Genomic DNA, 10,000 nt, shown 5'->3' on the forward strand with positions numbered 1-10,000 from the left:
ACATGCTCCTGTAAAAGAGTTTGACTTAAGCGAAGAAATATTGGGAAAGCAATGTCACCAGTCTACTCACTGTACTACAGTATATTCTTCTTCTCCATCCCCAGCAGTGTGTATGGCCCAAGGCTCTTAGTAACAGTTCATTGTACTGTAAGCAATAAGCAGGCGCTATAGAGCATGTGGCTTTGTTGTTAGGAATAACTTTGTTCTCCGAAGGCGACGACGTCCACTCCCTCTCAACTTGCCCACTTCCTTCCATTCAGGAATGGCAAAGGCTCAAAACAGGAAGCACTAATCCACGACATGATAACTTCCTGTTTTGTTTTCCGGACATAATTATGTAAATAAAGTTGACTTTGCTCTTTCATGGTAAAGGAAGGAACGCATCCTCCATCTTGCTTTCTGCACAGCAGAGGCAGAATCCGTCACTTGGTTTGGTTGCCTAGAAACGCTCGTTTGGTATCGGCTGTTGTATCACACTTATTTGGCTTTGCCAGCCCACATGTTAGATATTGGAGCTGGTGGAAAACGGTGTAGAAAAAGATTTTCAGAGCTAAGTAAGAAGGAATTGATGAGTTGTGAACGCTGGGTTGGTTTTTCATACTTGGTAGACAATACAGCGCTATTGTTCTTTGTTTATTGATTGTATCTACTCGATGCTCCATACGATACAGTATGTATGTCACATGCTTTAGATGCCATGTCTGCTCACACAGAAGCCAAGTGTGAAGACACAGTCAACTCCCAGCACAGAGGGCCTGTTGTGGAGATGACTCGCCTTAAATAAAGTTATTAGAGTTAACTCACTGCTTGGGTTTCTAATGCAAAACTATGAGGGTAAACAAACGGCTTACTGGGGGGCAACTTTATAATGGGACCCTATGGAGCCAGCCTTGAGTGTCTCACTCTAGCAGGCTGTGCTTTTTTTACTAAATTCACTTCATTTTAAAAACTGCGACAGTTCACACAACTTTAACTCGACATACATATACAGTCTATTATACATCATATATTATACATCAGACCCTTGAGCTACTTCTGCTCTCACTCAGAATGTCAAAATATAAGCGATGTGATGTATGGTTTTTGAGATATTAACGTTTTTTGTTTGGCACAACTCTGCGGCGTTCCGCATTTCCGGGTGGCTGTGATGTCACGCTGATTCGTCCTATACTGAGTGCTGCAGGCTCTCTCTCTCTCTCTCCCTCACTCTCCCTCTCTCTCTCTCACCCTCACACAAACACAGTACACACACTCCCCTCTCTCTCTCTCTGAACGTGTGTTTTTGTGTAGACGCTTCTGTGTGTGTGTATGCGTGCGTGTGCGTGTGTGTGTGTGTGTGTGTGTGTGTGTGTGTGTACACTCCTCACAGTTATTCTTGCATACTTAACAAAGCTGTGACCTAGTTTGCTGGACAACTACAGTAAGTGGGTTTCTCTGTTTTAGTGGTCATGTATCGCTGCACTGTGCAGCCCCCTCAGCCCCCTCAGCCCCCTCAGCCTTGTCATTTGGGACGAAACCATTTGGGCGTCTTGGTTTGCACTGCAAAGGTCTGAGGATGGGGGAAATGTGCTCGGTGCAGAAGTATGTGTGTGTGTGTGTGTGTGTGTGTGTGTGTGTGTGTGTGTGTGTGTGTACGTGCGCGCGTGCACGTGCGCGTGTGATTGTGGCTCTCTTGCCAGCGCTCCGGGCCCTTTAGCAGCCTGCCCAGAGCCACCATTCTGCTCCACTACCCTCCCCTATCAGCACAGGACCTACAGTAGCAGATAGCACAGCTCTTCCAGGCATCACAGCACTTCAGCCAGGCTAGTAGGGCCCAACCGATACTGGATTTTTGGGACCGATGCTGATAGGGAGTACAAAAAAAAATCTGATATCGATATACAGTATCAGCCGATATCGTTATACAGTATACATATTTACACACATACATAAACAATAAAAAAACTCAAATGTTTCCAATGATCCCTCAAATATCAAACACTTGTGAGAAAGATATGTAGACTGAGGCAAGATATTTGGCAGTTTAACAATAAACTAGGGCCATATGAAATTCCCCCCCCCTCATTGAATTTTATTTAATCTTTTATTTTTATTTTTTTAATTATAGTTTAGGGGTTAGGATCAACTTTTTTTTAATGACTTGGCTCTCTCAGACAGCCTCTCCGACATGTTTCTCAAAGTGAAAACCAAGTTGTGAGGAGACCTAAGGGTCCCACGCAAGACCGACTCAAAACACCCCACTCCAAAACAGAATTATTTCTCTAAATAAACTTTATTGTCCAAAAAATGACATCAGTGAGTGCACTGAAAGAATAAACGTCACAGTTTGATGGGCAGAGACCTGTAGCCAGGAAGACCTGGCAGTAGGCAGGAAGTGTCTGATCAGACAGTTGGCTGTGCACCAAGGCAATATGTTCCATACTGGGGATGTTATTTTATTCACATTTGATTACGTCCTCATGCATTATTCATGCGTTCATAAACCATGCGCTGTGCTGGAGGGCTGAGCGCCCGGCTGTCCGGAATTAATATATTTTGAGATGGAAAATCTATTATATAAGACATACTTGTACAGCTGAAATAGTCAGCTGGGTATTCGGTGAGCACGTTTCACTTGCAACTTTATGGAATTGAAATGACTTGGAATGTCGAAGTTCCCAGGGCGAATGTGCACCGGTGAAATTGCATTTTTCCATGGCCAGCTGTAAAATACACAATCCCAAATGTCCTATACAGAATCAGAGCCTACTTCTAATCAATGCTTTGTTAATGCCGCCATCAGAGGCAGCGATCGAGGGGCTTATTCAAATTCTGGCAATTGATTGGTCTGTGTAAATATTGCCTTAGCATCCTCCTCCAATGTCTGCAGTCATCCATCATGTTTGTTTGCATTGCACTGCTTTGGAGGCGGAGCTGCTGTTTCACTGATGTACTTACAGAAACAACAAGGAAGTTTTCCAAATTATACTGCAGCTGTTTGTCTAAAAGCTGATGATCAATTTGCTGTTATTTTAAGCATTTTGAGTGGTTTAGTGTGTGTTTGCGTGTGTGTGTGTGTGTGCGTGTGTGTGTGTGTGTGTATGTGTGTGTGTGTGCGTGTGTGTGTGTGTGTGTGCGTGTGTGTGTGTGTGTGTGTGTGTGTGCGTGTGCGTGTGTGTGTGTGTGTGTGTGTGTGTGTGTGTGTGTGTGTGTGTGTGTATGCACAGTATACGCAAGTATATGCAAGTATATGTGCCTGTATTGAGTCATCAGCAGCAGCACCAGGTAAAGGAATGCCTGTGAAGTAGCAGATGGCTGGCATAAAGCTGGCATAATCTTGTTCCCCCACAGTGAGCACACCGCCCACATGGCTGCCAACTCTCCCGTGTTTACTTTCCTCGCAGGACTCTCTCTCTCCGCACACTGTTTGTTTGAGAAGAATCTTACGCTTCGCCTCCAAACCCCAAACCGGCTCGGCATCAGGTGCTACAGGAGCGAGCAGCTCCGGTACTTCCTGTTTTCCAGCCCGTGCAGCAATGCTGCTGTGTCACTCGCCTTGACGCGCTGACTGTGCGCGCGATACTGATCCTGACAGGAAATGCCACCGTCTGAAAACAAACAAGTTCAAAGAGCAAGATGGCCTCCTGTCTTTTGAAGAGATCAAGGCAGATATATAGGCTGCAATCTCTTTGATGCTTATGACTGCTCTCATCACTCGTGCTGCACTGAGAGGGCTACATTTCTGTTTTAATCCATCATTCTCATAACATGTAGCGTTATGTGTTTGTTTTACATTCTTATGTGAAAACTAGGCCTCCTTCACAAGCCTACTCGACACACACGCACATACGTACGTACAATCACGGACACAAAGACCCCCTTTACACATAATATTAAAATGTGTTTTGGTTGTTTGGATTGCAATCGGATAGTGCTTGACCACCTGAGAGTACAGGTGTAAATGCACCCAAGACACATTGAGTGTGTTTACATGCACACTAATAAAGTGTTTATTAGGTGGATTTCTAGAGTTACCTGATTATTCAAGTGGTCATGTAAACAGCATCCTTTATCGGATAAAGGCCGTTATCAGTTTATGAGAAAACCGATAAACACACCTAGGTTACTGCTGAGTCATCAGGTTTATTCATTGCCGTCAATGTCCACTCACAGACTTTGAGGTGAGTTCCCGCTATTTACTAAGTGCATGTAAACACGGAAATCAGATTATTGCCAGTTACCTGATTATTCTCAGTTATCCGTTTATTGTTTGCATGTAAACGCACTCAGTGAGGAAAGATTGTGATCCGATCGGCCAAACCACCTTCGAAGGTTGTCAGGGATGCATTGTGACCACATTGAACACAAGTGTAAATGCAAATGTTCTCTCAATCCGCATTCAACAACAGTCATTATGTTTTTCCACTGCTCTACGTTATGGAGCTTGCCTGGGTCCAGATCTTTAAATCTGCCCACACTCCACCGAGTTGAAGAAGAAGAAGAGAGCCCGTTTCCCTCAGTAATGTATGTTTTCACAAGAGTGTGTGTTGGGTTGGAGTCTGCAGGCCCTCTCGTTGTTCATTCATAAAGTGAAGCCGGTTACTGCCCTTACCGTTACTGTCCTTACCGTTACTGTCCTTACCGACCACAGAGATGCACCGGACAGGCTGTGAAGGCAGCACAGTGTGTAAACAGCACCGCTCATAGGAAGCCGATGCACTTGTCACTCGGTGGGAAACAGCTGAACAGAGCGATAAGATCTCAATGTGGAGACTGGAGACACATACCAGGTGTAAATGTAATCAGGTTAATGTGGTCCAGCGCTATCCGATTGCAATCCGATCACCCAAAACACATTTTAATACCAGGTGTGAAGGGGGTCAGAGAGAAAGAGAGACCCTAACCCACAGAGAGGAAGATCCCTCTTACTGTAGTGTAGCCTAAATATAACATTCTAATATGCAGCTGTCATCTTGTTGTGATGGTTTGATGGCTTAGCTGATCATCAGAGCCCATGTCACAGACAGCCAGGCTGAGAGCCTGACAGCTCGACCATCCGTCACAGCCAGGCTTAGCTAACACATGGCTCCCTTCTCCAAGTCCCTGTCACAGCCAGGCTTAGCTAACACATGGCTCCCTTCTCCAAGTCCCTGTCACAGCCAAGCTGAGCTAACACATGGCTCCCTTCTCCAAGTCCCTGTCACAGCCAGGCTTAGCTAACGCATGGCTCCCTTCTCCAAGTCCCTGTCACAGCCAGGCTTAGCTAACGCATGGCTCCCATAATCCTCCAAGTCCCTGTCACAGCCAAGCTGAGCTAACACATGGCTCCCATAATCCTCCAAGTCCCTGTCACAGCCAAGCTTAGCTAACACATGTCTCCCTTCTCCAAGTCCCTGTCACAGCCAAGCTTAGCTAACACATGGCTCCCTTCTCCAAGTCCCTGTCACAGCCAAGCTGAGCTAACACATGGCTCCCTTCTCCAAGTCCCTGTCACAGCCAAGCTGAGCTAACACATGGCTCCCTTAATCCTCCAAGTCACTGTCACAGCCAAGCTTAGCTAACACACGGCTCCCTTAATCCTCCAAGTCCCTGTCACAGCCAAGCTTAGCTAACACATGGCTCCCTTCTCCAAGTCCCTGTCACAGCCAAGCTGAGCTAACACATGGCTCCCTTCTCCAAGTCCCTGCTGGAGCTCCTGTCCCATCTGTGCTGCTGGGCCCCTGCTGGGGTCCCTCCACTGCCAGCTTCTCCCAAGGGACCATCAAGCAGCCAATCAGAGGGCAGAGAGACAGACAAGCTCACAGCTGCATTGCAGACCTCCAGGCCACACACTGCATGTGCATTATATTACATACTGTACAGTACAGTGTACAGTACAGACAGAGTTTGCTTTAAGAGGCTGCTGGAGCGCTGAAGCTAAACTGTGCCAAACTTCACTGTGCTGCTGCGTTATTTTTGTCCCCTTTTTGCCATGTGATCGACTGCATTCACACCTACAACATCGTGCCAGAAATCTCTCCTGCATGGTATCACTCTCTCCTTGGTCTCTCTCTCTCTCTCTCTCTCTCTCTCTCTCACACACACACACACACACACACACACACACACACACACACACACACACTCTCTCTCTCTATCTCTCTCTCTCACACACACACACACACACACACACTCTCTCTCTCTCTCTCTCTCTCACACACACACACACACACACACACACACACACACACACACTCTCTCTCTCTCTCTCTCTCTCTCTCACACACACACACACACACACACACACACTCTCTCTCTCTCTCTCTCTCTCACACACACACACACACACACACACACACACACTCTCTCGCTCTCTCTCTCTCTCTCACACACACACACACACACACACACTCTCTCTCTCTCTCTCTCTCTCTCTCTCTCTCTCTCTCTCTCACACACACACACACACACACACACACACACACACACTCACTCACTCACTCACTCACTCACTCACTCACTCACTCACTCACTCACTCACTCACTCCTTCCCTGTCCTTCCTCTCCTAGCTCAGGCAGAACAGCAGAGCGGAGCAGTTTTCCAAAAGGCCGGCTGTGATTAGATCCATTGCTACATGGGTTGACCCAGTTCCCATGGCTCCATGCTCACATCTTGGCACTGAGACTGGAGATGCTAATAACGCAGTGCATCATTAAAACTTAGCTATGGAACATGCATGAACAACTGCATGTCAATGTCACAGTAAATTGTCTTCAACACAGTGACATGGGAGACACCGGATAAAAAAAAAGAGCTGCAATGCATAATGTGTTGACAGAAGTCGTGTTGAGAAGATAGCATGTTGGCCTCTTGTGCTGCGAATGTATTCTTGCGTGACTGATGAATAATAGAGCAGTCTATTCCAGCACGACTAAGCAAAGCCATTCTCCTGGTCAACAAAGAGATGAAGTCCCATTTCGTTCTTAAATAAATGATACAAAAAATAGCTATTATGTTGATTGGCACGAGCCTGGTTAGAGCACAATTGCAGGAAGTGCCTGTGCAGACAAGGAGGGGAAGTGCGGAGTGAGTGTGTGTCTGTGTGTGTGTGTGTGTGTGTGTGTGTGTGTGTGTGTGCGCGTGCGCGTGTGTGTGTATGTGTGCGTGTGTGTGTGTGTGTGTGGTTGCTGGGGGTCCGCAGGCCTGGTCTTGACTCATTTTAAAGAGGTCAGACTGTCTACACAAGTGGTTCCTGCTGTCAGCCTGCAGGTCATGGAATGCTGCTTTGAGAAGATGTGGGCGCTCTTCTTGTTTGTGGCAGGCCTCTGGTGTTCATTGAGCTGCGCTATGCATTATTGCATTTTGGACGTCAACACAATTCGACAATGTAATATAATATCATGCGCTCTTAGGGGACAAATCTTTCCCTTTTCTCGTCTTCTTCCTTGCAGCATTATAAACGGGACGCTAAACGGAACATGCTGTTTGACTGCTTGGCACTGTTCCTCTTTGAAAAAGCAGAGTCCTAACTGCAAACCCTCTGAACTGAACTGAAAACGTACAGTATATTTATGAGATGCGATGGCGCTGTGCCCTTTTCCCAGCTTATGGCCCGTTCACTCACTATGGATGAGCGGGTTTATCAGCTTCATGGCTGTTCGCCTGCTTGTGGGCTTTCCTCAGCCTTTCCTTCAGTCCCCCACCCTGCTGGATTGGGTGGGATGCTTCTCTGTGGTAGCTGGTGCATTGGCATCACTGGATCACTAGATTTTGGCAGGTTTGATGGCAGTGCAGCTTGAAGCATCTATGACTGGCTTGGAAACTGATTGATTTTCATGTATATTTATTTATGCGTCTTAAAGTCGAGCTGAACCCGTTCGTCACGTGCATCTGAGTCCGTTTCAGACTGAAAACAAATTGAGAGGCGGACCATATACGGTGTGATGATTTGATTTGACAATTCTGTCGACTGGCTTTGGCATCGGCCAATCCTGGCGTGTTCCACCCCCAAATCGGGTGGGATTCAGCGTGTTGTCGTGCTACGCGAGTGGGATCCGCGGAGTATCAGGCAGCCAGCTGCTTTGTGCGGAACGAGCGGACAATCCGATACATGGGTGCTGCCCGCCCGCCTGGACTCTCCGAGAGACGACCCCTGACAGCCAGGGAGGCTGTCAGGCTCGGAGGCGCGCGCCATTATCATTATAAATGTAAATAATATTCCTGGAATGCGTGTTTTAATGAGCCAGTTACATTTCTTTGCATTCTTAGACATTACCGTTTGATTTAGTTTGCATAATTGCTCAAGTTAGTAGTTAGTTTATGGCAGTAGCGTAGCCAGACTCGGCTCATTGGGTGTGCCACAGAAAGCCAGGGTGTGCCAGGGGGCGGACCATTTGAAAATTTGAGTATCTTTCAAAATTTGGGTCTTTTCAAACCAGATTTAGAGGAATATTTGTGTGTTGTTTGCTCCTTTTCGCACTCATTATTAGCAGGTAGAAGCAGTCAATTAAATTGTATTTTTTGGCAACATGTAAAACCACTTTGTTTAGTATCTCAAAAAAGTCTCACCTACTTTTTCCAATGAGTGTTCTAGTCGGGAAAGAACGCAAATTTGGTTGGCATGTTCGTCTACTGCAGAGAGATCTGTAGCGTCAGTGTCCTCTGGCCCCAAACCTCCGGTGTGTTGTTGGCTGCGTTCCCCGCTGTTAACGTCATTGTTTCGGCTGCATCATCTTCTTCATCATCGTCTGTCTGTTCTCCACTGTACACCACCAATACAGGTGCGGGAACGGGTCGGGTGCACTACAATCCGCACTTGTTGAGGGGGAGGGTGACGACGAGTCATCTTCTTCCTCGTCGTTTCTTGCCTTTGCCGAAAAAGCTTAAAAGCGAGCTTTGTTTCATGTCTTCTTGATTTGGCGCTGCTGCTGCTGCTGCTGCTGTGCGTGCATTTGTTTACTTTACGTGGACGACAGCTTAACTAGTTTCCCATGATGCTCCGGGGCACATAGGGCAGCGGACAGTTGGACACAGTGCATGACAGCGTTGACATGTGTTTTGCAGACAAAACAAAACACTTTTTTTACCCCATTTTTTTGGGTGCGCCAGTGGCCTGTCTGGGTGGCATTTGCACACCCTAGCGCACCCGTGGCTACGCGCATGGTTTATGGGCTAGAAACTCTGCCAGATGACAGGCACTAGGCACCATTTTCCCCTTCATTTGGAAGAGAAAATTATCCTGAAATGAAGATTTGATTGACAGCTGCATGTCCTGATATGATTGGTTGAAATGGGGTAGAAATTTGATAGTAGGCTACTAGGTGACGTCAGCAAACTGTACATTACTGTTATCAATGAAATCTTGAAAAATGAACTTTTGATGTGAAAAAGTGTGAAAAACTAAAGAAATTAGATTTTTGTGATTGTTTTTGCATACATTATTAAATAGGTGCACTGCATACCCAGGTATTTGAACTAAAAGAAAAGAAAAGTCATTTTTGGGTTCAGCTCGACTTTAAGAATAGATGATGATTCAGAGAAACACAGGCATAAGCACACAACACACACACACTCACACACACTCCAAAGCGACAGATGATTGGATGTTGACCAACCATGATATTTTAGAGCATTCTCAGTTTGATGATATGCAAAAAAAAAATAAAAAAATAATCAAAGTTTTTTTGGATCCCCCCACACACAATAAATGGACTGCATTTATATAGCGCTTTTATCCAAATCGCTTTACAATGTGCCTACATTCACCCATTCACACACCGAAGGCGGCCAGCTGCCACGCAGGGTGCCGGCACAGCCATCGGGAGCAATTTGGGGTTCAGTGTCTTGTCCAAGGACACTTCGACATGCGGACTGGAGGAGCCGGGGATCGAACCACCGACCTTCTGATTGGTGGACGACCCGCTCTACCTCCTGAGCCACAGCCGCCCCACAATAACCCCCCGCGCCCCCCGTTTTCTCCCCAATTGTACTTGGCCAATTCCCCCCACACACTAGTGCAGTGACCAGGACACACCCTGCACA

At 46.6% G+C, this 10,000-nt stretch overlaps 1 protein-coding gene across 1 annotated transcript in view; it reads left to right on the forward strand.

Moving 5' to 3' along the window:
* arhgap44a (Rho GTPase activating protein 44a) overlaps nt 1-10,000 on the forward strand; it is a gene marked incomplete at its 5' end in the record, with an annotated part of 38,537 nt that overhangs the window by 8,584 nt on the left and 19,953 nt on the right.

This window comes from Poromitra crassiceps (genome assembly GCF_964638095.1).
Source record: "Poromitra crassiceps genome assembly, chromosome: 13".
Classification (NCBI taxonomy): domain Eukaryota; kingdom Metazoa; phylum Chordata; class Actinopteri; order Beryciformes; family Melamphaidae; genus Poromitra; species Poromitra crassiceps.